Raw genomic sequence first — 15199 nt, 5'->3', positions numbered from 1 at the left:
TCCAGGATGTCCTCCCATGTCCAGTCCTCCTTACCCCGCTGCTTGGTCCTTTGGTGGTGGGTAGTTCTGTAACGATTCTCGTGGGCTGAAGGAAGAGTGGACCAAGGTACAGCGTTTAAAGTGTTCATGATTTAATCCAAAAAAACGAATCGAACAAAAACAACAAACAGGAGAACGAAAGCAAAACAATTCTGTCTGGTGCAGACACAAAAACAGAAAACAACTACCCACAAAACACAGGTGGGAAAAGGCTACCTAAGTATGGTTCTCATTCAGAGACAACGATAGACAGCTGCCTCTGATTGAGAACAACACCTGGACAAACACATAGAAATAGACAACATAGAACAAAAACATAGAATGTCCACCCCAACTCACGACCTGACCAACCAAAATAGAGACATTAAAAGGATCTCTAAGGTCAGGGCGTGACAGATTCTAACATGTATTGACTCGGGGGGTTGAGTACTTATCTAAACAAGATATATTTGTGTTTTATTTTTCATATATACTAAACAAAAAATATAAACGCAACATGCAAAAATTCCTAAGATTTTAATGAGTTATACAGTGGGGCAAAAAAGTATTTAGTCAGCCACCAATTGTGCAAGTTCTCCCACTTAAAAAGATGAGAGAGGCCTGTAATTTTCATCATAGGTACACTTCAACTATGACAGACAAAATGAGAGAAAAAAAATCCAGAAAATCACATTGTAGGATTTTTAATGAATTTATTTGCAAATTATGGTGGAAAATTAGTATTTGGTCACCTACAAACAAGCAAAATTTCTGGCTCTCACAGACCTGTAAATTCTTCTTTAAGAGGCTCCTCTGTCCTCCACTCGTTACCTGTATTAATGGCACCTGTTTGAACTTGTTATCAGTATAAAAGACACCTGTCCACAACCTCAAACAGTCACACTCCAAACTCCACTATGGCCAAGACCAAAGAGCTGTCAAAGGACACCAGAAACAAAATTGTAGACCTGCACCAGGCTGGGAAGACTGAATCTGCAATAGGTAAGCAGCTTGGTTTGAAGAAATCAACTGTGGGAGCAATTATTAGGAAATGGAAGACATACAAGACCACTGATAATCTCCCTCGATCTGGGGCTCCACACAAGATCTCAGCACGTTGGGTCAAAATGATCACAAGAACGATGAGCAAAAATCCCAGAACCACACGGGGGGGCCTAGTGAATGACCTGCAGAGAGCTGGGACCAAAGTAACAAAGCCTACCATCAGTAACACACTACGCCGCCAGGGACTCAAAGCCTGCAGTGCCAGACGTGTCCCCCTGCTTAAGCCAGTACATGTCCAGGCCCGTCTGAAGTTTTCTAGAGAGCATTTGGATGATCCAGAAGAAGATTGGGAGAATGTCATATGGTCAGATAAAACCAAAATATAACTTTTTGGTAAAAACTCAACTCGTCGTGTTTGGAGGACAAAGAATGCTGAGTTGCATCCAAAGAACACCATACCTACTGTGAAGCATGGGGGTGGAAACATCATGCTTTGGGGCTGTTTTTCTGCAAAGGGACCAGGACGACTGATCCGTGTAAAGGAAAGAATGAATGGGGCCATGTATCGTGAGATTTTGAGTGAAAACCTCTTTCCATCAGCAAGGGCATTGAAGATGAAACGTGGCTGGGTCTTTCAGCATGACAATGATCCCAAACACACCGCCCAGGCAACGAAGGAGTGGCTTCGTAAGAAGCATCTCAAGGTCCTGGAGTGGCCTAGCCAGTCTCCAGATCTCAACCCCATAGAACATCTTTGGAGGGAGTTGAAAGTCCGTGTTGCCCAGCAACAGCCCCAAAACATCACTGGTCTAGAGGAGATCTGCATGGAGGAATGGGCCAAAATACCAGCAACAGTGTGTGAAAACCTTGTGAAGACTTACAGAAAACGTTTGACCTCTGTCATTGCCAACAAAGGGTATATAACAAAGTATTGAGATAAACTTTTGTTATTGACCAAATACTTATTTTCCACCATAATTTGCAAATAAATTCATTAAAAATCCTACAATGTGATTTCCTGGATTTTTTTTCTCATTTTGTCTGTCATAGTTGAAGTGTACCTATGATGAAAATTACAGGCCTCTCTCATCTTTTTAAGTGGGAGAACTTGCACAATTGGTGGCTGACTAAATACTTTTTTGCCCCACTGTAGTTCATATAAGGAAATCAGTCAATTTAACTAAATTCATTAGGCCCTAATCTATGAATTTCATATTATATTCCTCATGCAGCATGACACATTTCCGTCGCATAGAGTTGATCAGGCTGTTGATTGTGGCCTGTGGAATGTTGTCCCACTCCTCTTGAATGGCTGTGTGAAGTTGCTGGATGCTGTTGTACAAGTCGATCCAGAGCATTCCAAACATGCTCAATGGGTGACATGACTGATGAGTATGCAGGCCATTGAAGAACTGGGACATTTTCAGCTTCCAGGAATTGTGTACAGACCCTTGCGACATGGTGCAGTGCATTATCATTCTGAAAGATGAGGTGATGGAGGCGGATGAATGGCATGACAATGGGCCACAGGATCTTGTTACAGTATCTCTGTGCATTCAAATTGCCATCGATAAAATGCAATTGTGTTCGCTGTTCGTAGCTTACGCTGCGGTTGGTCTGCAGTTTGTTGTGAGGCCAGTTGAACGTACTGCCAAATTCTCTAAAACAACGATGAGGCAGCATATGGTTGAGAAATTAACATTAAATTCTCTGGCAACAGCTTTGGTGGACATTCCTGCAGTCAGCATGCCAATTGCATGCTCCCTCAAAACTTGAGACATCTGTGGCAGTGTTGTGTGACAAAACTGCACAATTTAGAGTGGCCTTTTACTGTCCCCAGCACAAGGTGCACCTGTGTAATGTCCATGCTGTTTAATTAGTTTCTTGATATGTCACACCTGTCAGGTGGATGGATTATCTTTGCACAGGAGAAATGCTCACTAACAGGGATGTAAACAAATTTGAGCCCAACATTTTAGAGAAATAAGCTTTTTGTGCATATGGAACATTTCTGGGATCTTTTATTCAGCTCATGAAACATGGGAAACATGTATATATTTATTTATTTTTACAAATGTTAAAAATTTTCTTCCACTTCGACATTAGAGTATTTTGTGTAGCTCGTAGACAAGAAAATTACAATTAAATACATTTTAATCTTATTTTGTCACAACAAATGTGGAAAAAGTCAAGGGGTCTAAATACTTTCTGAATGCACTATGTACAAATTCTAATGGACCTATATATGTTTTAATAAATGCCCTTTTCCTGGCCCACAAATAGATTTTGAACAACAAATTAGTCCCCCAAAAATCTGTGCGGCCCTCCGCCATCTGTTGAATTTCTAAATCTCAAGTTTTTATTTTATTTTCAATTGAACCTTTATTTAACTAGGCAAGTCAATTAAGAACAATTTCTTATTTACAATGACGGCCTACCCCGGCCAAACCCTAACCTGGACGACGCTGGGCCAATTGTGTGACGCTCTATGGGTCTGTAGTGACGCCTCTAGCACTGAGATTCAGTGCCATAGACGGCTGCGCCACCCAGGAGCCCACCTCTGGTCTAATATCTATTTAAGGCTATATGTCTACTGAGGCATAGTTTGACGTATCAAACATCAAAGGTATAATGAGAACAACACTGCATCAACAACATGCATTCAAATCTGATCCAACGGCCGTTGCTAGGATGCTAATATGGCCCTCCGTTGCTAGGATGCTAATATGGCCCTCGTCAATGCATTGCTGGTTCCTCCTACAAAAATAAGGGTCTTTATTCAGACAAATTGGGGCATTGCATTAATCAACACATATCAAAAAGGACACGTTGGCCTATTGAGAAATGACTTGAGGAGGATTATTCTTTAATTACTAGGCAAGACAAAGGCTGTGTCCCAAACGCAAGACTCATCTCCTCTTGCTAGAATACATTCTATTCTTCAGTCAAAGTCCTAGTCCTCAGGAAGACATTATTAGAGGGTGAGGTATGAACGAGATTACGTGTGGGTGGGAGGGATGGAGGGAAGGTATAAGGGCAAAATAGAGGAGAAACGTGGAGGAGGTGGTTTAAGGGCAAGGATTGAGGTGGATGACGGAGGTATCAGGGAAGTTTGGAGGGGTGAGGACATATGGTGGAGATGTATAAGTGAATGGATGACGATGAAGTGGAGGAGAAAGAGGTATAAAGGATGTGATGTGACAAAGAGGATGGGAGAGGTGGATGGCGGAAGAAAAGAGAGGTTGGCAGGAGATGGAGAGGTGAGGAAGTGGGTGGAGGAAGGGGTTGTGTGGGTGTACACAGAGTGAAAGGTTGAAAAGATAAAGGAAGAGGTACAGACAAGAGAAGTCAGGGAGAGGTGAGGCAGGTTCTCTGACATTTGCTTATGCTATTGAGGAGCTGTGGGAACAGGGCTGGCTGGCCCATGATGCATCTGGGGCCATGCTGGTTGGCAGCATTGCAGAGTGCGGCGAGGGCCAGGAGGAATTCACCCAGGATGCATGAAGGTAGAGCAAACAAACCAGGCAGGCCAACACTCCACACTGGTGATTACTCAAAATGCTACAAGGCCACATTGGACATGTTTGGAGAGGGCTGGCCAAGAGGTCATCAGCGGTGCTACTGCTGCCAACAGGTTAATAGAGCAATTTTAATCTGGGTGTCACGGATATGGACCTTATTGAGTGATAAAAATGCCCAAATGTTTAACAGTAGAGGATGACTGAAAGCTAAGACAACTCACTGAAAGTAGAGTTTTTAAAAAATGTGTTCTGCTGTTGCTTGAATGAATCCAATCAAATTTTCAGCTAAAACATTAGTACCAATTTTTATATAATGGTAATAGATGCAGCATGTTCACAAACTGAAATTAGCTAAAACATTAGATTAGCTCATTTTTATATTACATTAGCAAATCAGGTCTTAAATGAGTAGCACAAGTGGGTTCCACTACCAACGCATTGAACAACAAGGCTGAACAGGGTAGAGAGGTGGAAGCTTGGCATTATCTGTATTCTGTTGGCATATTTTAGTCAGACAGCGCCCTCATGTGGACTCAGGTGACATTCTTACCTTGAAAATAATGGCGATGGGGGCGTCCTCTGACAGTGTGTTGTGTCTCAGGTAGAATCGTCCTTGCAGACAGGTTAACGATCATATTGGTCCTGCTCTTATTTTTATGGGTAGAACTGTAACCACATTACACAGCAGTTTGAGTTGAGTGTGGTGGCAAGTGAACTGACGTTTGGATAAACAGACATGCGAACACAGTCTTACAATGATAAAGCACTAAAGTAAGCAATAAATCAGAAAACATTCACATAATGAATCAAACATGAAAGAAGGCAGGTATGGAAATATCAATAGGAGCAAAGCATTTACACCAAACTGCAGCTAGAGCCTAACTAGGGAGACTTACAATCTGGTCGAGTCATTCTGGATATGAGTGACAGCACAGAGTCTCCCACTGCTCCCTTCCTGTCCTGACCTACGATGATGTGGTTATTTGACAGCTGCTCCTGGACCAGAATGACCTTCTCCTGACCTTTGACAATGAAGTGGCCCCCTGTGGATGTAGAGAGAATGACATAAGTTCACACACACACACACACACACACACACACACACACACACACACACACACACACACACACACACACACACACACACACACACACACACACACACACACACACACACACACACACACACACACACACACACACACACACACACACATGTTCTAGGCTACTAGAGATGGGCCACCGTGTGTGCATGTTTTTTGTTCTAGCCTATACTATACAGCACATACTGCAGGCAGCCCTCCAGAAGTAGAGTGGCCACCATGTAAGGTGTTCAGCTAGGTTTTGCCTACCAGGGCCCAGAGGGCACTCATTGAGTTTGGAGTACTCCATGACCATCTTCCCTGTGAGGACACAGTTAGAGCTGTGCAGCATTGTGGGCATCCTGGGTCGAATACAGTTCAACGCACCGTTAGTAGGACAATCTCAGAAAGAGTAGCCGCTCTAGCTCTTTTCAAGGTACGCCGACAGCGGCGGACGAACATCTGAACTGAAGGTATGTTGACCTCAACTTCTTGCTTTGGGAAGTGTGGGGGCTGATACGCCATGGAGCATTCGAAGGGGGATAGTCCAGTAGCCGAGCAGGGGAGTGTTCCTGGCATATTCCACCCAGACCAGTTGCTGACTCCAGGTGTTGGGGTTACTAGCAACAAAACACCGGAGTGCCGTCTCCATATCTTGATTGGTTCGCTCCGACTGGCCGTTAGATTGGGGATGAAACCCAGATGACAGGCTGGCTGATGACCCGATAAGAGTGCAGAACGTCTTCCAGAATTGGGACGAGAACTGAGGACCCCGATCCGAGACAATGTCAACCGGGAGTCCATGGATTCGGAAGACGTGCTGCACCATAAGCTGGGGCGTCTACTTGAATGATGCCTGGTGAACCGATCTACCACCGTCTACCACCTCTGACGGAGGAAGCCCAGTGACAAAATCCAGGAAAATATGGGACCAGGGGCGATGAGGGACAGGCAGTGGCTGTACGGAGCTTGCCGCGGAGTCTTGCTTTGCGCGCACACCATGCATGCGGCAATGAAGGCCGAGATGTCAGGAACCATGGTGGGCCACCAGAAGCATTGACGAAGGAAAGCCAGAGTTCGACGAGTGCCAGGACGACAGGTAAGCCTGGAAGAGTGAGCCCATTCCAGGACCTGAGGCCGGACCGAATCAGGAACAAACAGCCGGTTAGCCGGGCCCCCCCCCCAGGGTCCAACTGGGAAGGCTGTGCCTTGCGGACCAGAGCCTTGGTTTCCCAAACAACAGAAGCCACCAAACAAGAGGCAGAGAGGATGGTCTCAGATTCAGAGGGAGTGGCAGTGGAACTGTACAGACCGGATAGAGCGTCTGGCTTCACGTTTTTCGACCTTGGGCCGTAGGAGATGGTGAAATTGAACCTGGTAAATAACAGAGCCCAACGAGCTTGCCTTGGGTTGAGAAGCCTGGCAGTGCGGAGGTATTGTAAATTTTTATGATCCGTCCATACCAGAAATCGATGTTCCGCACCTTCCAGCCAGTGTCTCCACTCCTCCAGAGCCATCTTAACCGCTAGGAGTTCCCGGTTCCCAATCATAATTCCTCTCCGCAGAGTTGAGACGATGGGACATGAAGGCACAGGGATGAAGCTTTTGGTCCTGGACGGATCGCTGGGAAAGAACGGACCCTAATCCCACGTCGGAAGCATCAACCTCCACCACAAACTGACGAGTTGGGTCCGGATGGATGAGGATGGGAGCAGTAGTAAATCGCTGCTTTAGATCCCCAAAAGCCTTGTCCACTGCTGGGGACCATGTGAACGGTACCTTGGGAGAGTTGAGTGCAGAGAGGGGAGACGCCAGGTTGCTGAGCCCTGAATGAAATGGTGGTAGAAATTTGCAAAACCCAGAAACCGTTGGAGCTGCACCTTGGATGTGGTCTGGGGCCAATCCACCACCGCTCTCACCTTCTCCGGATCCACCTGTACATTCCCCTCAGCAATAATGTATCCCAGAAAGGAGATAGTTGAGTGGTGGAACACGCACTTCGCAGCCTTTACAAACAACTGATTCTCCAAGAGCCGCTGTCGAACATGGAGAAAGTGTTCCTGGGCAGAACGAGAGAAAATCAGAATGTCGTCGAGGTAGACAAAAATAAAACAATTCAACATGTCCCGAAGCACATCGTTGACCAGAGCCTGGAAGACAGCAGGCGCGTGAGTCCAAACGGCATAACCAGGTACTCATAGTGTCCACTGGCAGTGTTGAAAGCTGTCGTCCACTTGTCTCCTTTGCGTATCCGCACAAGGTGGTAGGCATTCCGAAGGTCCAATTTGGAAAAGATAGTAGCCCCCTGGAGAGGTTCGAAAGCTGAGGAGAGGAGTAGTAGAGGGTACTGATTTTTAATCGTAATATCATTGAGGACCCGGCAATCAATACATGGACGCAGGGTCTTGTCCTTCTTCCCAACAAAGAAGAATCCTGCGCCGGCAGGAGAGGCTAAAGGGCGAATGCTCCCAACAGCCAGTGAGTCCTCGATTGGTCTCAGGGCCAGACAGGGAATATAGCCGGCCTCGAGGCGGTGTGAAGCCTGGGAGGAGGTCAATAGCACGATCGTAAGAACGGTGTGGAGGAAGGGAGGTAGCACAAGCCTTGCTGGAAACCTCCAGGAGGTCATGATACTCTGCGGGCACGGCAGAGAGATCCGAGGCCATACTTTATCCTGGAGACAGACGTTTCGGAGATGGCTGTGCCGCCTTTAGGCAGTGTGAATGGCAAAATGAGCTCCAACCCAGAATGGAACCCGTAGTCCAGTCAATATCTGGGTTGTGTTTTTGGAGCCAAGAAAAACCAAAAACATCAGGTATGTGGGGGCACTTAATGAGGAGGAGCTGAATTGACTCACTGTGGTTTCCAGATACCCGCATATTAATTCCTTGGTATGGGGCATCGGAAAATACACATGGTTTAGATCAATTAGGATATCATTTAGAATCACTGGTAAATTAACCACTTGAGGATTTTCGATAATAAGACAGAATTGCAAGCCTTGACATGTTGCTAGCACCTGGAGGGGGGAGTGTGCAAAATGATAGGTGACCATTGCTGTACATTCACACCCAGGGGTGAGGGTAACTTGACTATGGTAGTGGAACATCTGAAAGAGCTCAGCGGTGATCTCGCAAACGAACACCAACCAGACAACGATTGTAATCTGTTTGGATGGGTTCAGTCATTATTTGGTGTTATGGGAGCTACAATATCTTTCATTGGTTGATTTATGGCTTAGTTATTTTTTTACAATAGTGTTTATTATAACTTGTGTTAAGAAATTGTGCAGCAAAGCCATTGAGACTATTCTTGCCATACCATTACTGACCCCCGAAGGAGATGCCTTAGAACCCTATTTGTGTCACGCCTTGATCTGTTTCACATGTCCTTGTGATTGTCTCCACCCCCTCGAGGTGTCGCTTATTTTCCCTGGTGTATTTATCCCTATGTTTCCTGTCTCCCTGTGCCAGTTCGTCTTGTCTAGTCCTCCTGGTTTTGACCCTTGCCTGTTTCTGGACTCTGTACCCACCTGCCTGACCATTCTGATGGCTTGAACTCGAGCCTGCCTGCCACACTGTACCTCCTGGACTCTGAATTGGTTTTGACCTTTTGCCTGTCCATGACTATTCTCTTGCCTACCCTTTTGGAACACAATAAATATCAAAGACTCAAACCATCTGCCTCCCATGTCTGCATCTAGGTCTGGCCTTGTATCCTTATAGTACGAACAGGCCATAACAGACCCAGCAGACCTGGACCAGCTCAGCCACGCTGTCTCCCTGCAGGGAGCCACCATTATGGGGCATGAGGAGCTACTACAGGACCTTCTGGAAGGACTTTGTTCCCTGACTGAACGCCACGACCAAGGGTTTAAGGCTATTATGGAGCAAATCAGGGAGTTAGCTCATAGGCAGCCTGCCACCTCTGAGAACCCCCAACCACCCAGTAACCTTTTCCCTATGAGTGGTGAGTGTGTACAGCCTACCCCGGCTCTCCAAGAACCCCGCTTACCTCCTCCGGAGCGATACTCTGGGGATCCGGGTACCTGCTGGGGTTTTCTATCTCAATGCTCCAATATTTTTTGAGCTACAGCCATCAAAAGATGGCTCAAATATATTATATTATATTATATTATATATTATATATAATATATTATTACGATAATTTTCAGGAAGTGCGCTCTCCTGGGCTACGGCAGTTTGGGATCAACAATCCGCCATTTGTCGTCATCTGGAGGATTTCATGGCAGAGGTGATGTAACGATCGTCTGTTGAAGAAGGTGTGAACCAAAGCGCAGCGTGGTAAGTGTTCATGCTTTGATTTCAGAACTGAACACTATAACAAAAATAACCAGAGAATAAATGAAAACCGAAACAGTCCCGTCAGGTGCAGAAACACAAAACAGAAAATAACTACACACAAAAACCATGTGGGAAAAAGCTACCTAAGTATGGTTCTCAATCAGAGACAAAGATAGACAGCTGCCTCTGATTGAGAACCACATCCGGCCAGACAACAAAGAAATACAAAACATAGAAAATGAAGGAGGCTCACACCCTGACCAAACCAAAATAGAGACATAAAAAGCTCTCTACGGTCAGGGCGTGACAGGTGAGGAAGGTGTACGATAGAGGTCCGGTTTTCTAACCACCCCCTGCTGCTCCCTGCTCACTTGTGTTTCGACACTTTCTAGAAAAATGTCCCTCTTTTCCACAGTTATAAGAAACAAAGTTCCTGTCCTGTTGTTGCTGTTGTCTGGCCCAGCAATCAGCACTGGCTCCCCCTCCTCATCCTCTACCTCTTCCTCTTTCCCTCTGTCCATCATTTTGAGATCTTTCCTGAGCCTGCCGCTGCTGGCCCTGTCTTTGATAAAAGCCAGCTATGCAGCTTGTAACTTCACTCCTTCTTTTTCTATTCTCTGTTTTGTCTTAGCTTCTTGAGACAGTTGCTGCCTCTCAGCATGTTTACAGTGTTCAATAACCGCTTGTAGACTGGTAGTTTCCCAGCCGATGCAAGTCGTTTAAAACTGTTTATCAAGGGCTGGCAAAAGTCCATTCATTAAGGCAGCTTTAAAGAGTTGTCGTAGTCATCATTGTGACAGTCATCAGTCATTGGTTTGAGCCCGGTATGCTTACGGTAGCAGGTCTCCAGTCTGTCTGTAGTCTTCCAGTTACTCCTTAGCTTTCTGCATGCAACTATGGATAGCTGCCCAATCGGTCATGGGTGGGTAATGTTATTTTATGCGATCACACAGCATAGCCAGTTGGGTCTGATAGGCTTTACCCTCTTCCCATTGATAGTTTTCATCAAAGCCTCCCTCCACGTCCGCCCATCGCAGCCTCATCTTGATACGGCAAATGTGTGCGATCTCAGCTGCAGATGGCTTGTTCAGCCGGGCCATCTTAAGTAGCTGTGTGGTAAAATCACCAGCGTCCTTTGTAGAATCTGGAAGTTCTTTAGCAATGTCCTTCATTTTGTCCTGTCTCCAAGTCTTCTGGATGTTGGCAAGTGGGTGCCATTCGTGATGGCCCTCCTCACCGTCCGCAGGTTGCGGTTGTGGATTAGGGAACATTACCAGAGGCGCCTGGAGAAAGGTTGTGTTTGGGTCCCCTTTTTCACCTGTTCTGGTCATGACTGTTGCGGGTGAGGGACTTAGCTGCGTGGTAGGGGTCGACGTCGATGGTGGACTATATTCCCAGAGTCCATTAAAACTTCTTAGTGATCCCTTCGCGCGCCAATCCCATTAACGGGATTGATTTGACAACACCCAGTGAAATAGCAGCGCGCCAAATTCAAAAACAGAAATACTCATAATAATAATTCATTAATCATACAAGTGTTATACATTGGTTTAAAGATGAACTTCTTGTTAATCCAGCCACAGTGTCAGATTTCAAAAAGGCTTTACGGCGAAAGCAAACCATGCTATTATCTGAGGACAGCGCCCAGCATACCAACACATTAAAATCAGATTTAAACTCGCTAGGCGCAACACAAAAGTCAGAAATAACGATATAATTCATGCCTTACCTTTGAAGATCTTCTTCTGTTTGCAATCCAATTTGTCCATTAAACATCATAAATGGTCCTTTGGTTCAATAAATTCTGTCGTTATATCTCCAAAATGTCAATTTATTTGGCACGTTTGATTCAGAAAATACACCGGTTCCAACTCGCACAACATGACTACAAAGTATCTAATATAGTTACCTGTAAACTTGATCCAAACATTTCAAACAACTTTCCTAATCCAACTTTGGGTATTTTTAAACGTAAATAATCGATCAAATTTAAGACAGAATAAACTGTGTTCAATACAGGACGAAAACAACGTGGAGCGAACTTTCAGTTCATGCGCCCCAACCACAACAGTACACTAGACTCGACCCTCGTTCTGAACAGCCCTACTTCTTCATTACTCAAAGGAAAAACATCAACCAATTTCTAAAGACTGTTGACATCTAGTGGAAGTGATAGGAACTGCAAGCAAGTGCCTCAGAAATCTAGAGCCACATAGAAACCCCATTGAAAAGAGAGTGACCTCAAAAGAAATATTCCTGGATGGTTTGTCCTCGGGGTTTTGCCTGACAAATAAGTTATGTTATACTCATAGACATAATTTTAACAGTTTTAGAAACTTTGGAAACGTGTTTTCTGTCCACATCGACCAATTATATGCATATCCTAGCTTCTGGGCCTGAGTAGCAGGCAGTTTACTTTGGACACACTTTTCATCCGGACGTGAAAATAGTGCTCCCTAGCCTTAAGAAGTTTTAACACCAGAGACGGGACTCCATGTGGGCGGTGCATGGATTTCCATTGCTCATGGGCCACCTCCGAGGGGTCTGCTGGTAGAGCTGCCGTAGGGGAGACGGCTGAGCGCGCTGCTCTCGGACAACCAGGGCTGGTGCTGGTACAGTGGATACAGGGGTATAACAGGGGGGTGGAAAGTCATTATCATCATCATCCCTGTTTCTCCTAACTTTCTTTCAACCTTATTTCTTTAACTTTCTGTCTGACTGTCTTTTGGCTTCTCTCTCCCACTTTCTCAACTTACCCCAATCTATTATTACACTCAAACACAAACATACAAACAACAGTGTTTAATTATGAACATCTTCCTTCCTTCCTTTTCATTTTTTTAAATAAAATTGTTTTATGTAATTTTAAATGCTATACCCACATGGTAGTTCCTCCTATGCAAATTCCCATGTAGGTTTTCAAATGTATAGCTGGTTTCCCAATCATAACTAAATGTTTTACCAGTATACTAATTCATTTTAATTTTAATTATCACAATGTATTTATTTCTATCTCAGGATTGTAGCCTAGGATCACATAACTTGTAACCGGGTCCTATCATCCCATGTCTGCCACTCTGCTTCAACAGAGAAACACAACCCCTGTCTCTAATCAGGATACTTCTGCTTGAACAAAAAGATGCCAATTGGAGATCACCCTGCTTCAACAGGATGTTTGCCCTACATTAACATTACATTTAAGTCATTTAGCAGACGCTCTTATCCAGAGCGACTTACAAATTGGTGCATTCACCTTATGACATCCAGTGGAACAGCCACTTTACAATAGTGAAACTCTGCTATATGAATAAGTCACACCCTAGAATTACTTCCAGGACTTCCCCTATTCAGAAATAACTCTGCTACAACAAAGATTCTAACTAGGGGTGTCTTTGCTACAACAAAGACATCATGTGCACAACCTGTCCCAGAACAGGATTTTTTTATGCTGTTTAAAAGAAAATCAGTCTCACCCTTAATCTATTTTGTCTGTCTGGAATGGCGTATCCACTCACTGACACTCCCAGCCGGTCCGAGGCGGGGCCATTTCTGCTCCGTTTTAGTCAGAGTGTGGGCTCCCGAGCCACATCTAACGCAGCCCTGTGCGTAGGTAACCTTGGTCTCCTCAGGAACAATCAGCAAGCTCAGTTAGCCATCCCATCCTCGTCGCCAATTTTGTCAGGGTAATTCTATAGGAAGAGAGAGACTGTAAATTCTTCCAACAACAGCTTTATTATAAGATTTGCAAAATGAAGCAATCAACATCAACAAGAATGGTTCAGAGTTGAAAGCTTAACAAACATAGCCAGGTATCTGCATTTATAGAGAAAATACAACCCCTTTCTGTATATGTGGCAGTCAGCAGATAGTGTGTAAAAGGAAATGAGTTGTCTGTGCAGACTTTAAGATAGCCCGAGGGCTCAACCGTCTAACTGCATTCAAAACAACAAACACTATTGTCAAGGTTCCATACATGTGACTTTCTTAGATAGTAAACCCACATGCTGCGGTTGCACCCAATCATCACTTACCTGTAAGCCCAGTCTTATGAATAAGTCACACCAAGAGAAGTTTGTATCTTGTTAGAATAAACACTAGCATATAACAATATACTATTCATTAAGCAGTAAAACACGGGATAGCATGACTAATTATGTGACTGATCAATCTCTCAGCCTCCCCTCCCCCTGTCAACTTCCCAATAGTCACCCCTGAGACCCGGCTCTCTGAAATCGCCCACATTGACTCTCCATATATCTCAAAACTCAAGACATCCAAGACCACAACTTGCTCCCTGGATTCTCTCTCCACTCAAAGTCTGACTTCCTGCTCTCTGTCCATATATCCCACACATCGTCAACCAGTCACTCGCCCACAGAACTGTCCCCTACAAAACAGCTGCAGTCACCCCCATCTTAAAAAGGCCAGTACTGGACACCACCATCCTCAATAACTTCCGAACCATTTCCAACCTCCCATTCCTTGCCAAGACTGTGGAACGTACTGTTGCCTCCCAATTACATACCAGTTCGAGCCCATCCAGTCTGGTTACCGCCCCCTCCACAGTACTGAAACTGAACTCCTCAAAGTTGTTGATTACCTCCTGACCTCTGCTGATGCTGGTGCCCTCAACATCCTGATTCTCCTTGACCTGAGTGTCGCTTTTGACACAGTGAGCCATCAGATCCTCCTCACCAGGCTTGAGGGTGTGTTAAGGGCACCACACTCTCCTTGCCATAATTGTACCTCACAAACCGAACTGACTACATCTCCCTCAAAGGCCACACCTCAGACTCAACTGCAGTTATACAGGGTGTCCTCCAGCGCTCTGTAATGGGTCCCTTACTCTTTAACATCTACTCCTTGGTCAGATCCGCCGTTACTTCGACATCTACTGGTATGCCGATGACACCCAGATCTAACTCGGCACCAAATCCCTCCTCAAAACACCTATGACCCACATTGAATCCTGCCTCTCTGCAATAAAAACATGGATGCAACAAAGCTTCCTCAAGCTCAACAGTGATAAAACGGAACTCCTCATAGGCACCAAATCCACCCTCACCAAACAAAATGTGTAAAAAGTCAAGGGGTCTGAATATTTTCCAAAGGCACTGTATGTATGTATGTATTTATATATATTTTATTTTATTTTATTATTATTATTTTTAATTATTATTATATTTTAATTTTTTTACCCTTTTACTCCCAAATTTCGTTGTATCCAATTGGTGGTTACAGGCTTGTCTCATCGCTGCAACTCCCGTAC

General features: G+C 44.8%; 1 pseudogene; it reads right to left on the bottom strand.

The window, feature by feature from the left end:
• The window catches only part of LOC129867696 (DNA-directed RNA polymerase III subunit RPC2-like), a 43239-nt pseudogene extending 37252 nt beyond the window's left edge, over window positions 1-5987 (bottom strand).
• Window positions 5988-15199: the final 9212 nt, after the last annotated feature.

Source organism: Salvelinus fontinalis, chromosome 12 (assembly GCF_029448725.1).
Source record: "Salvelinus fontinalis isolate EN_2023a chromosome 12, ASM2944872v1, whole genome shotgun sequence".
Lineage (NCBI taxonomy): Eukaryota > Metazoa > Chordata > Actinopteri > Salmoniformes > Salmonidae > Salvelinus > Salvelinus fontinalis.
Note: the sequence above shows the minus strand (reverse complement) of the source record. Positions and strands in the feature narration are given on the sequence as shown.